Here is a 21,043-nt window from a genome sequence, read left to right on the forward strand (position 1 = left end):
ACTACAAACTCTGAGAGATGTACGGAAACATATAAGACTATCTGCTTTTCCCTGTAACCTGATAATCTGAGCATCAAGTAAATGAATTGGAGACTGAGACAAACAGACTGGCGCAGATAAATCAAATTATCTTATTTCTTTGGCAGTCTGAATCAGCAAACTCATATGCTTCACGTCCATACACCTCCGTAATTAGTCAGAAAATACCAGAAGGGGAGAAAATTAAACATTACAAAATGTTTCCGTAACATCACATCTGCAGCAGAACAACACATACCTCACTGCATCAAACGCCTATCCACTAATTAAGAAAATTATTATCTGCACCTAAGATCCCTGAGTAAAAAGCTAGAGGAGAGTTCTGCATGGGAGCCTCTTCTCTTAATCAGTGTGTTAGGAGCATGGCAATTGAGAGGCTGATTGAGTCCTGTGTTGGGTGTGTGTGTTAATCTCTGATTAACATCTGCGTGTGATCTCGTGGAAGTATGGCACCAATGAGCCTATGTGCACACAGGGCATGAAATATCCAGGCGTGTAATAACATTTTATTTACAAAGGGCCCACTGGGGCACAATGCATGCCAGCATTGCCAAACGGAGCCCAGTGCAATTCACTTGAATGCATTATATTACCCTGGCAATCCAACTGGGGAAAGGAATGGCTTTAGTCACACTGGGTTATTAGGAGCTGCGAGATGATGGATACCTGTAAAGCAAACCTAATCCCAACACTCATCAGCCTCACAAAAGAACAGCGGGGAACCTATAAAAGAGGCAGGATGGGGCGTGATGAGGACCATACGGGAGGGTCAGTGTGCTCCAAACCGCCCGACCCAAAGCCTTCAATGCATCTGTAGTGAGACCTGCCTCCCCAGCGAGGAGCGAAGCAGGACTGTATTTCAGGAAGGAATGTGAGGCATGCACACCACAGCGCCCATCCACTCCTCTTAAATCAATGGTGCATTTAGCCAGGAACCCTCTGGATCAAAATCAATAAAAACACACTATTTCAGAACACAGAGGGGAAAACATGTATGCATACGAAACATGAAATCATTAGCATGTTGAGTGACAGCGTGTATGGAAAAGTAGGTATTCATACACGGTGACTACATGTTGGTGAGTGTTAGCAACGAGGGCAGAGTTGTGTTTATGCGTATGTGTTGTACGCAAAAAAAAGGGTCATTACATTTCATGTCTTGTTAGTTTCTTGGACTGACATTTAAGCAATGCCATAGTCAAAAAACAAGGTTCAAGGTATGGCAGCACTTATATATGGAATTCAATGAATCACAATCACACAATATATGAAAATATATGGCTCGATTCATATTCATTGTTGCTATGAAGTGACAGCTTATCTGAATAATCTCCACTTTATGCAAGTGTGAAAATATAACCTATGGGTTGACCTATCGCGCCCTAGGGGCTTCAAAGACCCCCGTCATTTATCTTGAATTGTGAATATCCCACATAATAATCACAGAATAATATTATGTGTCTAAATTACATTTTCTCTCCTTCCATTGTCTTCTTTTTAATGGAAAATGTGTTTACAAAATACAAATATGTAGAAGTTGCAGCACACATTGTATTGAAACTGATAAAAAAATAATGAAAACCAAGAACATTTTAGAAAAATAAGCATATATGCAATTGCACCCACAAACTAAAGGGCTTTTTTTTTGTACAGAACTGAGTTATTGTTTATCATATATACATAAATAAATCAAGTTAAATGATATTCCATTATTATTGGTCTTTTAGGGAATGTATTTTTTTGTATAAACAACCAGGATCGCAAAAAAAAATAGCTCCATAATAAATATTATATATAACATTTAAATGTGATAGTGTAAATAATATTTTCTAAGTATCAACAATGGACAGCTATAAACAAACCCTTTCATCCATGCATCCGCGGCAGCATGAGCCCAGTAATTCTAGCTATTTTATGCTGTCTTTCCCTCTTTAAGGATTCTCTTATAATGAATATATGCAAAAGTCCATTAGAGCATAAAAACACAGACACCCAGCCCTCGCTTCCCCTTTCCACAACATGAAAAAAACAAAAAACAAGCTAGCGGCATCGCTTTCAATGAGAGCTACGCCTTTCAAACTGCTTTGGTGTCCTACGAAATTACCATATGAGAAGCTATTTACGACTCGACAAAATGTCTGTGTGTTTCCGTGAGAGTTCAGTCCGTTCCTGTGATGGAACAAAATGAAAAGCCTGCCTCACTTGTTGCACGCAATTAAGCCCCTGCGAAAAGACAGTCGGGCAGTTTAACATTTCACAGGGCTGTAATTATTCTTTAACTGTTAGAAAGTGTTGTCCCCTAGGAGCCAATTACTTGAAAAGCGCTCATCACACACGAGATATATACAAACAAATCCTTCAAGCACAAAGTAAATGTTTAAACATTAAAAGGGATGAGCGGAGGAACCCATACCAATCAGTTTTGGTAGGAGCTAATTACTAATAAGAGCAGCAGCCCCGTTGTGTAAGATAATTATGACACCAAGTTGCACCTCAAACACATAGAGCACCTGGCTGGCTGCTGTACCAACACTACGATCACAGGGGGGGGGGGGCAAAAGGATGGACGGAAAGTTACTGGCAATATTATCAATGTGAAATAGATGTTTACAAAAATCCAGAGTTAGAATCTGATATTGATCTTTGAATAAAGCACACGAGATTGGCTAACTAATTAATCTCACTTGTTTTCAAGCTGCTTCACTTCAGTTTAATAACAAATACTGTTGAATATTGTTATTCAAACACTTTCCTGTCTATAGTTTGCACATTTATTTGCACAGCTTATCAACTTTAAAAAGTCAAATGTGTGCAGCATATCAGAATTTAGAGTCATTTTTCATTACGTCCATACTTTTGTGTTTATTTATATTTATTTTTCTTGATTTAAATGTAAGTTTTCTAATAGCATTATATTTACATTTTTTGCTCATTTCTTTACAACCTATTTCGTTGAACCGTGTTCACGTATGCACCTTTATACACCAAAGCAAATTCCTAGTATGTTTAAAACCAATAAGCCTGCTACTGATGTTTCATTATTCTAGCAAATATCATTTCCACACACATCTCAAACCTGCATGTTGTATTTGTGTCAGTGATGTGTCTAAAAACAAGCAAAGGTGCCTTTGACTGTGGCGAGTTACTACCCTAGAATCAATTTCATATCACTTTATGAAAAACTTAATACACTTAAAAAACAATTCAAGCAGCTGAATCGGACTGGACGCCACCCTGAGTGAATTACATCACTTATTTTTAACTAAAGTAAAAACTTAAAGAGTCAATATTAGCTTAAGTGACTTAGATGGATAATTCTTCAGTTCAGCAATCATATTAACCTCCACTTACTCTCTACATCTGCTTGGCCTGTTGTTTGCTCATCTAATCAATCTCCTTCAGCCTTGTTCTTTAATGTCCTACCACGTTTGGCCATCTCTAAATATCCACTAATGCCTGGGAAACATCAGGCCCTCAATGATAGCACTGTAAATGTAATTTATTTCTCACTCATGCAAGCACTTGAGATAAACGATTATGGCTACTGAGGAGCGGCACACTATATAAGATAAATATTGATTGACTGGAGGGTTTGTTAGCTACAGTGAAGAATAGGGTCTGAGTGAGAGGAGGTGTCTGTAAAGAGGAGAGGCAGAGGAGTGTTGAGTCGTCTCGTGCCAACCAGGCTTGTTCCAAAATAAAGAATAGGCAGGCTCGACCTGGCTCGACCACAAACGACCATTTCACAGGAATTTCAGTCTTTCAGATCCAAAACCAAACCGTTCTCCCTCTCCCTTTCTCTTTACAGCATCTTGTCGTATTCATTTCTCTCCTGTCCATTTAGCAACAATGTGCTGAAAGCTTGCTGTCATGCTAATGTCTAATATCCTCTGAGTGGACAGGGCAAGGTTAATTAGGAACATATGTAACAGGATCGCACTAAGTATGGGAATACATGTATATATGTTTGTGGTCAATCATTTAATTATATCACTTACAAATTAAGCATTTTTAAAGTGGTATGTATTCAAATCATTAATGTTTTGAGCATGGATAGGGCGGTGGTGGCGAAGTCGATAGGGAGTTGGCTTGGCAACTGGAAGGTCACCAGTTCAAGTCCCGGAAAGACCAAGTGCTACCGAGGTGTCCCTGAGCAAGGCACCGTTCCCTACACTGCTCCCCGGGCGCTGTACATAATGGCAGCCCACTGCTCCTAACACTAGGATGGCTCAAATGCAGAGAAACAATTTCATTACATAGTACCTGTACTACGTAATGACAATAAGTTCAATCTTCTTCTTCTTCAAACAGTTGAATTGCAGCTCATTGTTTAGTTTTTGTAGAAAGACAAAGCAATTCGTGTCTGCTCTTTACAGAATGATGTTACTCGTGACATTTTAAGCAGGTTTTGGCATTTCAACATAAACGCTCCATGTTTGGAAGATGAGTTATGGATAAAACAATTATTCATGCTCATGAGTGTTCCAGGTGTGTGTGAGAGTAAATAATCCAAAGCAGGAATGATATGAGATGACCAGAATTGTATTTATTTGAGATGATCACTGGTGCATTGTCCTGTCCCCACACACACACACTTAGAGACAAACACACAGAACATACTCTTCTTCTCTTGTTTCAACGTCCTTGATATCAAATTGTATCTCCAGTGGCTGAGGCACAACCTCAAGATCCTGTTTAGCCAAATGAACATTAGGACTCCCATTGCAATGCAGCAAACCCTTTGTGATGTAATATATGAGATGGATTGCTTTGAAAAACATAATCAGACGTTTGGCACATCTCTTCACATATTGCCTGGGTGTGTAAGTGTGTGTCTCATAATATATTATAATATATTTTCTGTCCACTTATTCCTCAATGAAAACACAACAACATTTCGATGTGTGTATCGTGTGCACGTTTGCTTGTGTAGAGTGTGTATGAGCAACTGCATCCCGATTCTGTTTGAATGAGCGTTTGTGTGTTGCATACTGTCAAACTTTTTTCCTAACCCTCAATTACCACAAACACACTTGCATATACACACAGGACATTTCCAGCAGTGTAAACAACCTTGTGTTGTTGATGTGCGAGACTGACTGAGGGAGAAACAAAGCTGTCTCAAATCCCATTTGGGCTGAGAGGCGGCCCATATGGAAAGTTACCAAATAGTGCTAATACTGCTAATAGGATGTTCCACTCTAAATAGGAGCTCATGTTAATACCCAGATTTTCATTCATGCTGGAAATTGTAGTTTTAAATTACAGTTTAATGCTTCAGATTTTAAATAAAAAAAGCCCCTCAAAAAACCTTCACAGCAACACAAAAATTACCACAGCCTCTGAACAGAGCCTCAGCCTCCCATTGTCAGCCAATTACTATGCAATCTCTTTCTTATGACTGAATAGCTCACTGTTAGCAAATAATGAAAAGGCAATTATGGCAAAGCTGTGTTCATATTACCCTCTTCATTTTATGCAGGCTGTAATTATTGTCAATCCTAGAGGCTTACTCTACCATGTAAGAGGCAGCAGGGAAGAAAATGGAGTGGGCTGGTGCATGGCAAATTGGAAATGTCACAGCTACCTTTTTATCAGCACCACTAGACCCCTGTGTGCGTGCGCCGATTCACGTACATGTGCACGTGTGCGCATGCACCGCAAACATACATGTTTATACCTGGGTGTCCATTAGCACACACATCCATGATATACATTTATATACACATTAACACATCCATATCGACTCCCATAGTCACCAATCATAAATTCACCGGCAGGGAGAACGAAAAAGCGCACATGCAGCACGCGCAAAACGTTGTGTGTTTTGCAGAATCTTCACCTCGAGCTGTTACCGTAGCTTACGCTAGCGGGTGAAGAAATAAATAAATAAATAAGCCGGTAGATGAAGTGGGTGTGAGAAAAACACACACGCGCACACACACATTCCTTTTGTTCTCCCCCTTTTTTTTTTTTTCCTGAAAACAATGATTCCCCGAAGACTCCTGGTTTTCTTTCCCTGCCAGTGTCTGTCTAACAGCAAAGTGGTGGATATATTCCTTTTGCCTTGGCCCTCATTAGCTGTCTCCATGCTGTTCAGTAATAGGGAGTGGCACATAAATGATTCCCTTTATAGAGTTTGATGTGCCACACTGAGAGGACCACAGCCCCCGCATGGACAGCACCCCCCATCAACTGCTTCACCACCACTGCCAACACCCCCCCCCCAGATGGAGAGCACATGGGGGGGGGGGGGGGGGGGGGGGAGGCAGGACTGGAGAAGAGAGCGGTGTGTGACACGCATGACAAACGCCTTAGCCAATGTTGGCGCTAATTCTAATGGGCGGCGCTGACCCTTAAAATAAAACATTTCATCAATGTTTCCCTAAGTGCCACTAGCAGAGGTACATAATTAAGGGGAGGGGTATCAATGGAGGCCCACGCAAGGGCACGAGTGGGGCACATGGCACCGGGCTCAGTGACGGCAAGACGGGAATACAGGAGCTGCAGCGAGGAGAGATCTTTTGTCAATACTCTTGCATGCATCCCTGACAAATCAAAGTGAATAAACAATGTCGTGATTCTACCGTACCTTGACAGGCGAGAAGCAGGTCTACTAACACGATTCTGACGGCAGACTTTTCAAGGTCAGCCTTTAAGCTCTTTAACTGCACTGTTTCAGGCTTTGCACCAAATTCGACTCGACATTCATATACCTGGCAAGCACATTTATAATTTTTTTTAAAGTTTTTTTTCTCTTTTTTCCCCCAACTCCGTCCCACAGAAGCAGGTGCTGCTCCTTTTGTGTTTAACAAGATTCTTGAAAGTGTGCATGAGGGAAAAGTGCATTTCTTAAAGGAAGGCGTTGCACTACACAAGGCTGTCTTCCAAACGCGCTTTTCAAATGGATACTGAAGCCTGTCACAGTCATATTACTTTACCTCTAACATAATAGCATCGTCTAGTGCACTCCAACACGGAAGACAGCCAGGGAAACATCACAACAGGATCAGGGAGAAGAAAAGCCCCCTTTTAACTTTCAAAACTCCTTAAGTTCTCAGAGCACACACTTCGGTGTGCCGCTAGCTTACGATAGCTGCGTTTGCCTGCTGCTTAGAAGAAGGGTGGAGAGAGAGGCGGTAAAAACAATGTAGTCATTACAGCTCACTTGAGTGTCATTTTGGCAGGCAGTGTTATATCGCGGCTTGACTTCAGATGTGTAACTGAAATCACTCGTCTGTTGTCTTGTGGCCTGGTGGCTGTTAGGTACAGTTATAAGGCACACAAACAAACCAAAAAGATGCCAATTTACTTCCCGACACTGTTCTCCATATTTGAGAATTTTGAAAGCAAAGTGTTTTTGATTTTCTCCGAGTGGATGAGGTGACAGAATATGATGGCAGAATGTGGTGATCAATCGTAGACATTTTGTGGAAGTTGCTCAGTTCTTTTCGGAAACAGATCTCAACCAAAACAACGGCACAAACAGCAACAGCTGCTGCAGCAACTGCAACTACAACAACACCAAAAAGGTTTCCTGAAAACAGGATATTGAGCCTGTGTGACAGCAGCTGTGTGTGTGTGTGTGTGTGTGTGTGTGTGTGTGTGTGTGTGTGTGTGTGTGTGTGTGTGTGTGTGTGTCGTAGAATTCTCCGATTTGATGTCATGATTGTCACAGGGCCTTGAAGCGAGTGGCCTGTGTGTTTCGTCAATTCAGTTTGATGTGTCTGTCTCATACACACAATGACACACACACATTCTTTTATACACACCTTGTGAGCCCTTGTGTTCACTCATCCTCCACCTCTGGCCTGGAAATCCAAGCTGTAAATAAAGCGAAGGGGAGAAAAAAAAAAAGAAATGAGAGTGAATGTGAAGACAGAATTATACCCTTTATCCCTCAAGTCATACGGCTCAGAGAAATTATTTTCTGCAATAACAGGTAGTGTTAATCTGCTGAGGCCTGATGATATGTGAATAACACAAAATGACCAATTACACTAAACACGCCAGCTTTAATTTCCTGCCTCCGAGGACAATAAATAAACATGGCTTCTGCGAAGGAGAGAGTGGAAAGTGCTCTGCTATCAAAGCCATCCCCGAGTTATTTTCTTTGATTAGCTGCCAAGGCCCAGATACCCCCGCCTGTTTCAAGTCATTTGAGGTGTTCAAAATGAAATTATGGAGCATCTCTCTGAGATATTAGTGTTAAAGAGCAAGTAGCCCATGGCTACAGTAATCCCCTGTTAATCCTGACCTAATGAGACCAAGCATGAGAGCAGGGGAAACACAGGGTTAAATGGCATTAGTGGGACTTACTGGAGTGGCGTAAGCTTCCTTATACAGTACATTATAACGGTTTCTACAGCAGTGTAATTTAATGTCATGTCAGTAAAAGTGAAAAAGCATCAGGGAAAACAAACACTTTTCTAATCTCCAGACAAATGACACCAGATCAAATACACACTGAGATGAAAAGATCAACAGCACTTGTGTCATTGATTAAAAAACATTGTTATAATTGAATTTAATATCAACTGAACTTTGCTCTATACCTAATAGACTCAAGAAGTAAAAGGATGGGATTTGGTTCTTGCAAATCTACAATTATTAAGGACAGTAATCTCAATGTGTTACATATGTGATATCAAATGAATGTGTTTGCAACATTCTGCAACAGTGGTCGACTGACGAAGCTCATCACCCCAATGAACACTTACGTCAGTACTGTTTGACTAACTAACACATAAGAGTGTCAGGTTTACATACATGCTACTATGGGGTGAGGTTTGGGCGAAACGTTAGGGTTAAAGGTCTATAAATCCCCAGAGAAAGCACTGACTGATTGTCAGATGTATAAATACACCCCAACAAATAATTACATTTGAAAGCTTTGCAATACAAATACACAAACAGCACATACATTCTGTGTTGCAAAACAATAAGTTAACTCTTGAGTGAAGCTGACTTTTTTCTTTTGCATATCATATGTAATCAGATTACATTACAGTGTAGGAACTATCTATTGTTTTCCCAAATGAATCATCCATATTTAAGCTAAACGCTCCCCTTCAGGAGCAGATTATCTGTGTTGCTTCAGTTCCTAACTAACCTGTTCTGAGGGGCTCTAATGTACTCAGTAACACAGTAATAAGGTACTGTGGGGTGCCAGCGGGGCGGCCAAACTCCTCCAAAGATAACACAGCACTCAGCACCCAGATCAGCAGGGCACTTCCTCCTCACCCCTCTGATCTTTAATAGACACTAATCAGATGTGGGCCTGCAGAGAGAAAAACAGAGAGAAAGGGGGGGGGAGACAGAGAGGGAAAGAAATACATTATTATACATGTATTAAGATGTAAAGATATACAAAACATTTTAAAATGAAAAGGCAAAAATTAGCATTAACGTAACCTATTAATATCACAGTATTTATGTATAGCGTGCATAGAAAATGTGTATTTCCATTAAAATGTTATGACTTTTCCCCTTAATGTTTTTAAAAACATAAATATATGGATTGAGCAAGTGTTTGTTTGTGTGTCAGAGAGAGGGGAAAACATGAAGCTTTTAAACCTGAGATTGAGCGCAGCCTCCATCTTTCAAGAATTCATAAATTAATAATGAGGCGGTGAACATGTCCAAACAAACACATGAAAGTTGGTGCTTTCCGTGTGTGTGTGTGTGTGTGTGTGTGTGTGTGTGTGTGTGTGTGTGTGTGTGTGTGTGTGTGTGTGTGTGTGTGTGTGTGTGTGTGTGTGTCTGTGTGTGTGTACAAGCAGGGAGGGAGTAAATATAGAAGCTGTGTCTGATCCTTGACTGGTAATTAAGCTTATAGCTTTACACACTTGCATGCACACACCCCCCACATACACATTGAGATTTAACAGGTCATACATAAACCCACAGTTCACAAAATGAAAGACCACACTCTTTGTCTCTATTTTACATTATTTCACACACACGCACACACAGAGGGCACGGAGCACTTCTAGGACTGTCAGATTAGAGAGGATCCTTAATTTGTGTGACTCCGTGGAGTTTCAGCTGGCTAATGAGATTGGGCTAATTGGTATCGTTACTGTAATCTCCTGAGGCGCAGGACAACACGTTTAAACATATACTAACTGATCACACTTAAAATCTGCCAGTGATGCTAAAGGTCATTAGTGGCTGTGTTCATTTCCAAAGCCATGGGATGTAATGGGGACGGGATTGCATAAAACACTGTGGAAGTTCACCAGGGTTAAAACATTCATTTGCTAATTCCAGGATGCATGTTGCCAAAAGAAAACACGCTGTAATTACAAAGGAAAAAAAACTGAACAAGCTAAAGTAACACTCTTAGACATGACCATGGATCTCACTATGCAACCCATTTTCCAGGCAAATGAAAGCACATGTTGTTGCACTGAACACTTCATTTGGCAAATCCCCACATAAACAGATAAGACCTTGTGTTTTTAACCCTAGTTAAGTCACAATTACCATTCAGGGAAACAACTGAGACTGTTGCATTGGGTTTTCTCTTTGGAAAGTATGCCTACGTTAAAACTTAATTAGATGGCATTGTAACCATAATTTTAATGACCTTTTAACATATATACTACTATAGACTTCCTATTCATAATTGTGATCTAAGCTGATAACCAAAACCACTCGAAAACAAATACAATCAAAGCCAAAAAAGCAGCAAGATGTATTTATTCATATGCGTGTGGTGCAGTGGGTTGAGCGTTGGTGTTCGGATCAGGGGGTCACAGGTTCAAACCCCACTGCAGTCAGCATGTCGTGTTCCTGGGCAAGACACTTCAACCCAAATTGCCCCTGTGGGGGATTGCCCACAATATTGAGTATGTAAGTTAGGCCCTCCAGAAAAATGCGATTCAGCGATCGCATAATCAGCAAAATGGCGCAGATTTTTAAAAGGCCGCATAATCCCCGCATTTTTCCACACAAAGTTGAGAAAAAAAAAAGTTAACTCGTCTTGACGTGACGTCATCAGCTCGCGCATCACAGAATGTAAACAACACTGTATAGAGTGAACGTGTGGAGCTCACACGATAGAGAAAACACCAAGATGAAAAAATCTAATCCATCTCATTTACCGACGAACATTTCTACTAAAGACCGGGCAAAAAGTGGGGGGAAACTATTCTGCACCCCGTGCAACTGTGTGTTGGAGCATAAGAGAAAAACGACGGTGACGACCCACTTTCATTCATTCAAACATTCGAAAATGCTTTCTGCTGCTGCGGACAAGAAAGCCAAACAACTCACATTCACCGAGGCATCAACCTCCAAAACCCTTTCCAGGGCTACAAGAAACGAAGTGAGTAGCCTACAAGATTGAAGCTGGTCAGATAACGAACGAGTAAATGAAAACAGAATGAGGCGGAGAAGTGTGTGTGTGTGTGTGTGTGTGTGTGTGTGTGTGTGTGTGTGTGTGTGTGTGTGTGTGTGTGTGTGTGTGTGTGTGTGTGTGTGTGTGTGTGTGTGTGTGTGTGCGTGTGTGTGTGTGTGTTTGAGATTAAAATAGCCCAATTGCTTTTACAATAAATAAACATTGAATGTGTTTAATTGAATAGTAAAGGGGTTTAACGTTAGTGGCAGGTTGTGTGTGAGAGAGAATAAATAAGAAAGCCCAATATTTAAAACATTTTGTTATTCTTTTCCCCCGCATATTTAGCATATTTCGCAACTTTCAGCATATTTCGCAACTTCCCGCAATTTCACCGCATAAAATCACATAAACCCCCGCATGTTTAATCGCATAATCAAGGAATTTAGCCTGCGTTTTTCTGGAGGGTCTAGTAAGTCGCTTTGGATAAAAGCATCTAACAAGTGACATGTAATATGCTAACTATTATAATGCTAAGCGGTATCATTGCACCAGATGTTCAACTCTGCAGTTGGTGGAGACCAAAAACTGAGCCAAAAGAGTCGAAATTCGACCAACATCCATTCGAATGCCAAAAACACGACTCCAAATGAATGATAGTGTTGCTAAATAACTGCAGAATGTCGTTATAAGCATTTAGCTGAATCAACTTAAAAGGTGATGATGTGTCAATGTTGTGTTCACAACTTGTTTACTTGGCCCTGTGTGGCCCAGTAAATCTATTATTGTAGGTTTAAGTGTTCCTCCTGCATGGGGGCTTAATGATAAGCAGTATCACTTCACAACATAAAGGTCTTGGGTTCAAACATCACCAGGGCCAATTGTGTGGAGCATGCTGTCCCCCATCATTCACGTGGGTTACCCTAAGATACCCATGTTACTTGAGCCATTAGAATAACTCTGACTTTGCCCTTGGCCAAAGCACTTGACTTAAAGGTTGTCTCTCTGCAATGAACAATGCATGCCCTTCGATTAATAGTTTCAATAAAGAATGATTCAATAATATCCCCAATAACGATTAATAAAGTATGACATAACACATTTAACAACTGTTTAATAACCATCACTTTATATATAAATACACATGTTATTTAGTTTATTTGCAGCCAATAATATAATGAATGTTTCGAGCAAGGCCATCTGCATACGTTGGCCATCAGTCTCCCATTTTTGGCTCGGCCCAGGGGAATGGCATGAGGCTGACAGAGTGAAACAAGAACAGTAGCTAATGTTAGCACTAATGTTAGCATTAGTTTTAGCATTAGCAATACAGATGAATGGAACGCCTGGCAGCCATGCCTCGTCTGTCCACAACTAGAGACAGGTGGGCCCTAAAGCCTGGCTTCAGGTTACTTAGACGGGCCACAATGTGCGTCACATACTCACAAACACACACGTTAATACACACACTGAAGTGCAGCGACCCTGAGTCCCCTATTGTAGGCCACATAAACACCTCATTTGCCCTGCTAACACTTTTGAATAAGAAAACAAAGGAAATAAACTATTTGTTTCATTACCAGCAATGGTTTCAGACATTCTTCCATTTCAACAGAGCAAAAATGAGATGCACTGTTTTCACTTTATACAGCAAGTGAAAGAAGAGCAGTATTTTGCATGTGTTACAAGACTTTGTGATGCTAAAATATGGAGGGGGAAGTTTGCTTTAGCACTGTGGGGAAAAACCTAAGCTCTGCCACCTGTTTGCCAGATCCAGAGGCTTTATTGAATATTCTTATGAATTTTTTTTAAACAGGGGGAAGAGAAATCAAAGCATTTCCTGGCTGCCTGTGGCACAGCTTCTGAAGACTGTCCTATTTTTAGGATTTGACCTAAAGCAGCAGCCCTCTCTTTTAACCTCACAAATGTGGACCCAGATGTTGCCGGTACAATAAAAACATGAAGCCAACTAACCAACAAGGACATTTAACATTTAACTCTTTGAGCTATTAGCTAACACACACACACACACACACACACACACACACACACACACACACACACACACACACACACACACACACACACACACACACACACACACACACACACACACACACACACACACACACACACACACACACACACACACACACACACACACACACACACACACACACACACACACACACACACACACACACACACACACACACACACAGCAGTCTGACAAGATCCATAGACAACAGGAAAACAGTACCTGTGTGTATTGGAAATGGGACTTAATTGGTCTGTGAGCAGCTGACTGTTTCCTGCATTGTCATAATGAACTCATTAGACATTCACAGCCTTTCCATTTCCCCCTGCTTCAGAAAAGGTTTACAGAGGGATCAGCGGAGAGATGCCATGTTTGCCTTGCAATCAGATCTGAGCTCTTCTTCCCTTGTTGGCTGCATGGCGGCAGTGGGTGGATAGTTGGGACGTAAGGAGCTAGCTAAGAGTGCTATTTCTAAACCCTCGCACCCCCATGCCCAGAAACACACACTCTTCCTCCCCCACCTGTTTCCCTGACTCCCCATCAGATGAGTCCTCAAACAAACTGCTCCCTCATGGACACGGCTCGCTCTATATCTCCTCCAGAGGCACGTCCCTAAATAAAGCCTGGCTGCCATCAAGCCAATATGGGTTTTACTGCATGTTCATCCCCAGCCTACTAAAATAGAGAACATAGCTACACAAAGTTCACACTCTGATCGCACACGCATACGTGCCTGGCCATCTCCTCATAAAGTAAATTAGCTTAAAGCTTCTGTTTCAAAACATATTGCAGCCACCTGTATGCGCCGACTACTTGACCTTTACGTGTGAGTTATAAAGCAGAGTGTGATATTTGATGTGTGTGTAAGGGCTGTGGAATTTGAAAGTGGTGGGTTTTGTTTTCCAAAGATTTATACTGTGATTTACGCTAAAGCTGATCCGGGATTTCATATGATCATAACTATACGACGGGTGCTTTCACCCCTATGACCCCGTCACGTCCTCCTGGCCATGTTCCATAAGGTATAACGAGCCATAATCCATTCAGCGGACTTTACGAGCAATTTAATCCGACGGATTTTAAAAGTGAAACCATTGTCCTATAAATTGATAATGAGTGTAAGATTACAAAGCGTTATTAAAAACGACTGAGTTTAAAGAGCGACCTTAGACCATTCCTTATAAAAAGGTAATTAATGCAACATTTGATTATTCAATATGGAGGCTTTCCTTTCACACTACAAATAAGACTTTCAGAATGGATGCTTTCAGTTTTAAAAACACAATTCTCGCTCTTTATTTTTTGCTTTTGCTATTTACAAGATTGAACTTTCCAAATTCTCCCGGACAATTTAACTCTAATGTATCCCCTCTGTCACAGGCAAACGTTTTAAAAGGATCCAAAATCCCAACAAGTGATGATTGAAACCGAAGGAGAGATAGAGGGAAAAGCAGACTGGGAAAGGGAAGGCGAAACGGGGGGAAATGAAACCCATTGTAAAAACCAGTCTTGTTAGCACGGTGTCACAGGAGCGTCCATATATCATCTGCAGGTCTGTCACCTGACCCCCATGTGTCACACAACCCTGTCCCCTCAAACACGAGCCCCTCTCTGGTAACCCCTGGGCCCTCTGTGCACCCCCCTGTCTCCCCCAGCTCCCAGTGAGTGTTAGGCAGTGCTTTACAGCCTCTGAAAGGGAACTAAAGACCGCTGAGGATTGAGATGAATTACAGCCGGGGGAGCTCCTCTAACGAAGGGCGTCCAAATTTACAGCTTTGCCAGCTTTCTTAACTTCATGGATGGAGATAAAGCAGACCCTGGTTTTGACAGAGCCCCGAGTACAGGGCGGGGGGGGGGGGGGGGGGGGGAGGAAAAGCAAGGCAGAGAGGGAGGAAGACGAGGCTTAGTTGCTCAAAGAAAACCTAATGAGTGAAAATATATGAAGCAGAATGGCTCTTGTTATTCTCTCCCCCGACATGAAAAACGGCAGCCAAACGTCAAGTAGTATTTACTGCGATCAACAGTCATTGAGAGGTTATGGACACAGAGGCCCTGACTGCACTCACTAACTATTTTGTGAAACAGAAAGAACCAGCCGCAGCATGAAACACATTGCTCTCTTTTTTTTTGTTTTAGATCAGTCGGTTTAAACGCTTGTTAAATCAGCCAAGTGAAAAAAGAGGAGGGAAAAAAAGCCTTTCGAGTGCTGTCTAAACCTGAATGAAAAGCCCTTTGTAGTTCACTCTGTTGGGTTTGTAAAAACAAATGCACCCTACATCAAGCCAATCATTTATCCCCCAGACAAAGATCAAACTAATATTGACTGAAAAACACCTGAAAGATGAGATGGTGAATGCTAATGAGAGGGGCCTCCCTGCTGCTAATCACAGTCATTTCAAGAGGTGGGGGGGAACAGAGTGTGGGGGTGGTGGGGACATGAGAGCCATCTTCATAAACATATTCTCATTTCCAGGAGCAGAGGATGGTGTTCGGGGTCTGGCTGCAACCACACTCCTATAAGAGCTGTGAATTGTATATCAGCCTCTAAAGCTGGCACTTTAATCCTATTTGCATTCATATGACTATAGCTGGATCCTGGGAGCCTTTATCCTTAGATTTGTATGCCCCTGTGAGTGCAGGAACTCAGGAATGCACGATACCGGTATCTGGATGTCACTCACATATTTTGCACCGATTTCACTGCCATTCAGTGGCTGCAGAGGCACGGGCAGAACTTATTGGAGAATGGTACAAATGAGTAAACATGGAGACTGTTGGGCAGGTAATGGACTCTCATGCAGAGACACACACAGGTCTCATCCGCACATACAGAGAGAGGGGAGGGGACGGGGAGAGGGAGAATTAAATACTCCTAGTGGTTCCCTGGTGGAGAGAGCCACAGGCTTAGCTCCACACCGGCTGATTCGTGAATCTCTTCTCCTTAAACAGCTCTGCGCCTCTGTGCACACGTAGTGCCGGCGCGGGGGGAGCAGCGCTTTCACCCATTTGCACATTAATAAACCTCCAGAAACATTTAATAAAAGCTGGGAGAATAGACAGTATTTACATGTGGAACTCCAGAGGACATGTGTGTGTGTGTGTGTGTGTGTGTGTGTGTGTGTGTGTGTGTGTGTGTGTGTGTGTGTGTGTGTGTGTGTGTGTGTGTGTGTGTGTGTGTGTGTACGTGTGTTTGTGTGTGTGTGTGTGTGTGTTTGGGAACAGGGCCACACCGCGGGCCCCTCTGTGGTCCTGCAAATCCTCGGCTGCACGCGGGGCATGATAATGACATCCTCCGTCCAATTACTCCTGCTGCCAATAGTGCTGGTCATGATGGAGAGGAACACACCGTTAACCCTGTTAGCATTATCGACACAACCAGCATACTCAAATCAGGACTCCATTAAGGTGACGACCAAGGTGATTATTAGCATGAATTGTTAATAAAACATTTGATATATTCTATTATTGGACACAGATAAAATATAATAACAACAATTTCACTCCTACTGATTTAATAATATTATTTTGCAGAGCGGATCTTAAGTCTCTCATGTGAGACACATTATTTGCGTTTATCAATATTAATGGTAGGCTATAAAGGCAACCACGCTGCACAATCTGCAAATATAATGCCCCGCCTTATCAATTCATAACAGCGAGCAGCTAAACTGTCAGAAAAATCTGAAGTCACACTTAACCGAGCCCAATACCTACTATTAAGATGGCTCGACATAACAGGACGCCTGCCAATAATTGTACATAAAGATATGGAAAAGCCACAGTCCAGCTATGAATATTTCATGAATTCCAACACAAAGAGCATGCTAAAAGGATCAAAGAGAAAAACGGGAGAGGAGTCAACGTGAACATCCAAACAATATGCAAGAATCCCGACAGTATAGGTCACATGCAAAAAGACCGGGGTCACACTGAAATTGTCCATCAGTCAGACAAGCAGAACTGATTTGGATGCTAAATAATGGTTTAGATATTCAAAAATTCCATATATATGCGAAAGGCTTCAGTGCACCCTGGATCTGGCCTATCAGAGGAGTGCTCTGCCACCACACTCCCTCATGCAGACCCACGCTATGCCTCTGAGCCTGGGACTAACACACACACGCACACACACACACACACTTGAAAACATCCAGACACAGCGTACATGCACATGGTCGCACAACACACTCAGTTTCTTACTCTCAAACAGACACAAATAAGAAGCATATATTATACATATGCATCTCCCATTAAATTACAATCCACTGCTTGAACAAAATTAGGTTTATGATAACCTCTACTAAATGTACTGAAAGCTTCATGTCAGTTAGAATTCAATTTCCTAGGGAAGGAGAACAACGTGAAACATATGTGCGAAGAATTAGCTGCCTTTGCACATACTGCACATGTATACACACTCCCTGCCACACCCTGGTGTGCAAACAAGACCACATGTGTCTAGGAACATGTAAGTCTGTTGCATTTGAAATACCAAAACAATAGAAAAAATGTATATTTCACACTTGTGTTGCTTCAAGGCTACATGACCATATGGTTGTAATTTTGTTGTCAGCTTTTATGATATAAAAAAAAGCCATGGCAGCCACAACATGTCCCTTTGTATCCTGTACATTTCAAAACAATATAATCAATGTGAATTGTATACAAGGCAGTGTCTTAAAAAACACAATATGGTGCCACGGTGATATTGTGATCTTCCGTTCACTCAAAGGGCCTTCTTGTTGTGATTGTCATATGCCACTTGCTATTGAAATGTGTTTTCATGATTCTCATCTCATTGAATGTCAAACATCTCTTATTGAGGGAGCCAAATCCATCTGATGATTTTCCCACCCCTCTCAAATGGAAATGGTGCATACAACAAAACAGTGGTATTAACATAATAAAGGAATTCGACTTACAAAAACCTCAACATCTGCTGGGTTGGAGGGAGTAATGGATAACATTTCTTTGAATCCAATTGATGGATCTGATGGCGCTTAGACAGTCATTCACATCATAATGTCTCAGGAGAGGCCAATAATAGGAACAACATGGGATTAATCTCAACACTCTCGACGCAGACGAGACAAAATATGCATGGGCCCATAGATCTGAAAAGACGCTGTTATGAACACATTTGTTTGAGAGTTCTTTCTTTATAGCATCGAATACAGGATGCTTTGCAGATCTATAAAGAATAAGTGTATAAGTGTAAAAGATATCGTGTATGTTATATGACAGTGTTATTTTTGTCAGAAGTTTAAATATTCATAGTCTGTAAATCTTTTTTTTTTTTTTCTGATTGACAATTATATTTCCAGCTAGTTTTAATGGGTAGGGTTTGTATTCTGTAACAACTAGACTATTTTTTTATTTTCTAAGATGGAAACAATGATTACAAACACCTACACGTGACTGTATGTGTGAGGGCCACAGTGAGACCATGACGCTTATTGAGTATTCAATATTAATATCTCTTATATAAGACAATTGCTTGTAATATAATGGGATGATATTGACATTTTTTGAAAAAGCAAAAAGTAAACATTTTACGGTGTCAATTAATTTTTTTCTAAGAGATGTGTTTAATGCACGGAGTATTATAAGGAATGTTCTCGGTCAGCTTTTTCTGGGTTGTCATTGATATTAACTGATGCAACAACAAGACGATCAGCAATTTTTAATTCCAATGGCAATATTAACATTTTTCATTTAACTTGAAAACATATCTATTTAAAATTTAAAGTTTAAATTATATGATCCTTTTTTTTTTAAAGTGTGTCTCTTCAAACATTTTCTGATGATATCTTTTGTTCTTTTTCAGGTGCATTGGAGCATATTTCTTACTTGAATCTTCAATACAAATTTCAATAGCCTACTTTGAAATGATGAGGTATGTTTGAATAAAATTCATCAGCCTGAATAAACAACACATTTTTACAATACTGTTTTATATACTTAAAATGTTTAGCTGTACTGTAATGATTTTAATATAATTATACAGTCTCAATGAAGCAACTCTGTGCAAAGCTCTTACTAACTTCAGTCAAAGATGACACAACCTCAGTGGACGGTTACAGGACTGACGGGGGACGAAGTTCCCTCTTTAAAGTGAACTACATTAAGATCACATTATTTATCCATTGAATTGCTAATTTCCTGAAGCTTTTGACCACTGTCAACTGTCCTTTTAAAAACATGGATTTTTGCCATTAGTCTTTTTCATGTTTTATTCTGGTCACATGACGTTCCTTTTTGATGCTCTAGTTCGGACCCGCCTGATGACTTATGACAGATGAAGACAAATCAAAGTGAATAACAGACGTGTTTAAAATGTGGGGGTGATCTTGAACGACCAAGGTGCGTACGTTCTGAATCTGATGGACAGATGATTCCGTGTGAGCTGACCTCCAAGACAAAGGTTTAATAATAAATACACTGTGTCTGAATTAAGAAGACACCGCTCTACATATTTAATGTAAATGTATTTCTGCATGCAATTAAAAATGAATGATCACGGGGCTCACCTCCGTGGACTTGGGGCCCCTGCTCGGCTGTTTGACCATGGGGACAAGGGGGGGGGGGACAACTTTGGGAAGGACAGACTGCCAGGAGGAGGAGCTAAAGTGGAAAGGGAGTCTGGGGGAAAGAAGGGATTCAAGAGGGCTGTCTATGGAGGTGTATACCCCTACAGAGCCCACTTTAAAGACTGTCCAACCTGTACAAATAACCATGGGAACCTCTGGCTGGTGATTAACGCGCTGGCTGGAGGTTTAAGTCACGCTGGGAGAGGGATGGCTCGCTGTTTGACTGTGTGATATACTACCTAGCAGAGCTCGCCTGATGGAAAAACATTACTGATGGGAAACTAAAATGAGATTGCAGAGAGCAGGGGCAGGAATTAGGGCTGACCTGAATGGGTCTGGGGGTAACATGGAGGCTATCACATTAACCTGACGGGGGCTCCTTTAATAGGGTCCAGGGCTTAAACTGATATATCAATTTCCCTCCATGTGGACGACTTCAAAGGCCAGAGCTCATTCTCGTCGCTTGTGTTGGCCCCCCATCAATCTCTGGCTGCCGTGGGCATCATCGCCTCCAGCCTGAGACAAGCCGGGATAAAGATCGGCTCTGCAGGCTGCGGCCAATCGAAAGCATTGTCCTGAGCGTCCACTCGTGGCCAGAGATAAAAGATTCAGCCTCTAAGTTTTAAGATACTTTTTCTGCCTGTGTTGGAAAAATGCAACTCAGTAAATTGTTTCCAACATGCAGGTCAATCAAACACAACACCGCTCAGTTTCAGTATCACAGAATGATTGTAATTAAAATCACAGCTGACAAACATTTCTCTATCTGTGTGTGCTAACGTCACAATAATTACCCTTGTCACACTAAATGTGTAATTTAGCAACACAAATCATGGCATTTAGCTCTGCTGACAGCTACAATGATAAAGATCCAGTAAAAGCGTGGCAGAGCACCTTCCAGTTCATCTCCACTGTTTGTATAGAAAGAGGTTTTTTTCCAACAACAGAGACTCAAGCAACTCCTTTCTTTCCGCTGAACTCTCTGTTCTCTGAAATCATATCAAAAAGCCTCTCTCGCAGTGCAAGCCCTCCAGG

The 21,043-nt window shown here is 41.4% G+C and overlaps 1 protein-coding gene and 1 long non-coding RNA gene across 6 annotated transcripts in view; one reads left to right on the top strand and one right to left on the bottom strand.

The window, feature by feature from the left end:
- The window catches only part of LOC307030739 (uncharacterized protein), a 316,946-nt gene that overhangs the window by 196,084 nt on the left and 99,819 nt on the right, over positions 1-21,043 (top strand). The gene's annotated exons all lie outside the window — the stretch shown is intronic.
- Positions 1-21,043, bottom strand: part of LOC307030741 — a 193,997-nt gene that overhangs the window by 36,812 nt on the left and 136,142 nt on the right. For both annotated transcript variants that reach the window (XR_013805769.1, XR_013805770.1), the window contains 2 exons: positions 9,152-9,319; positions 7,812-7,863 (listed from right to left, as the gene is read on the bottom strand). This is a non-coding gene — a long non-coding RNA (uncharacterized lncRNA). The remainder of the gene's footprint in view (positions 1-7,811; positions 7,864-9,151; positions 9,320-21,043) is intronic.

This window comes from Notothenia rossii, assembly GCF_949606895.1.
Source record: "Notothenia rossii genome assembly, chromosome: 2".
Lineage (NCBI taxonomy): Eukaryota > Metazoa > Chordata > Actinopteri > Perciformes > Nototheniidae > Notothenia > Notothenia rossii.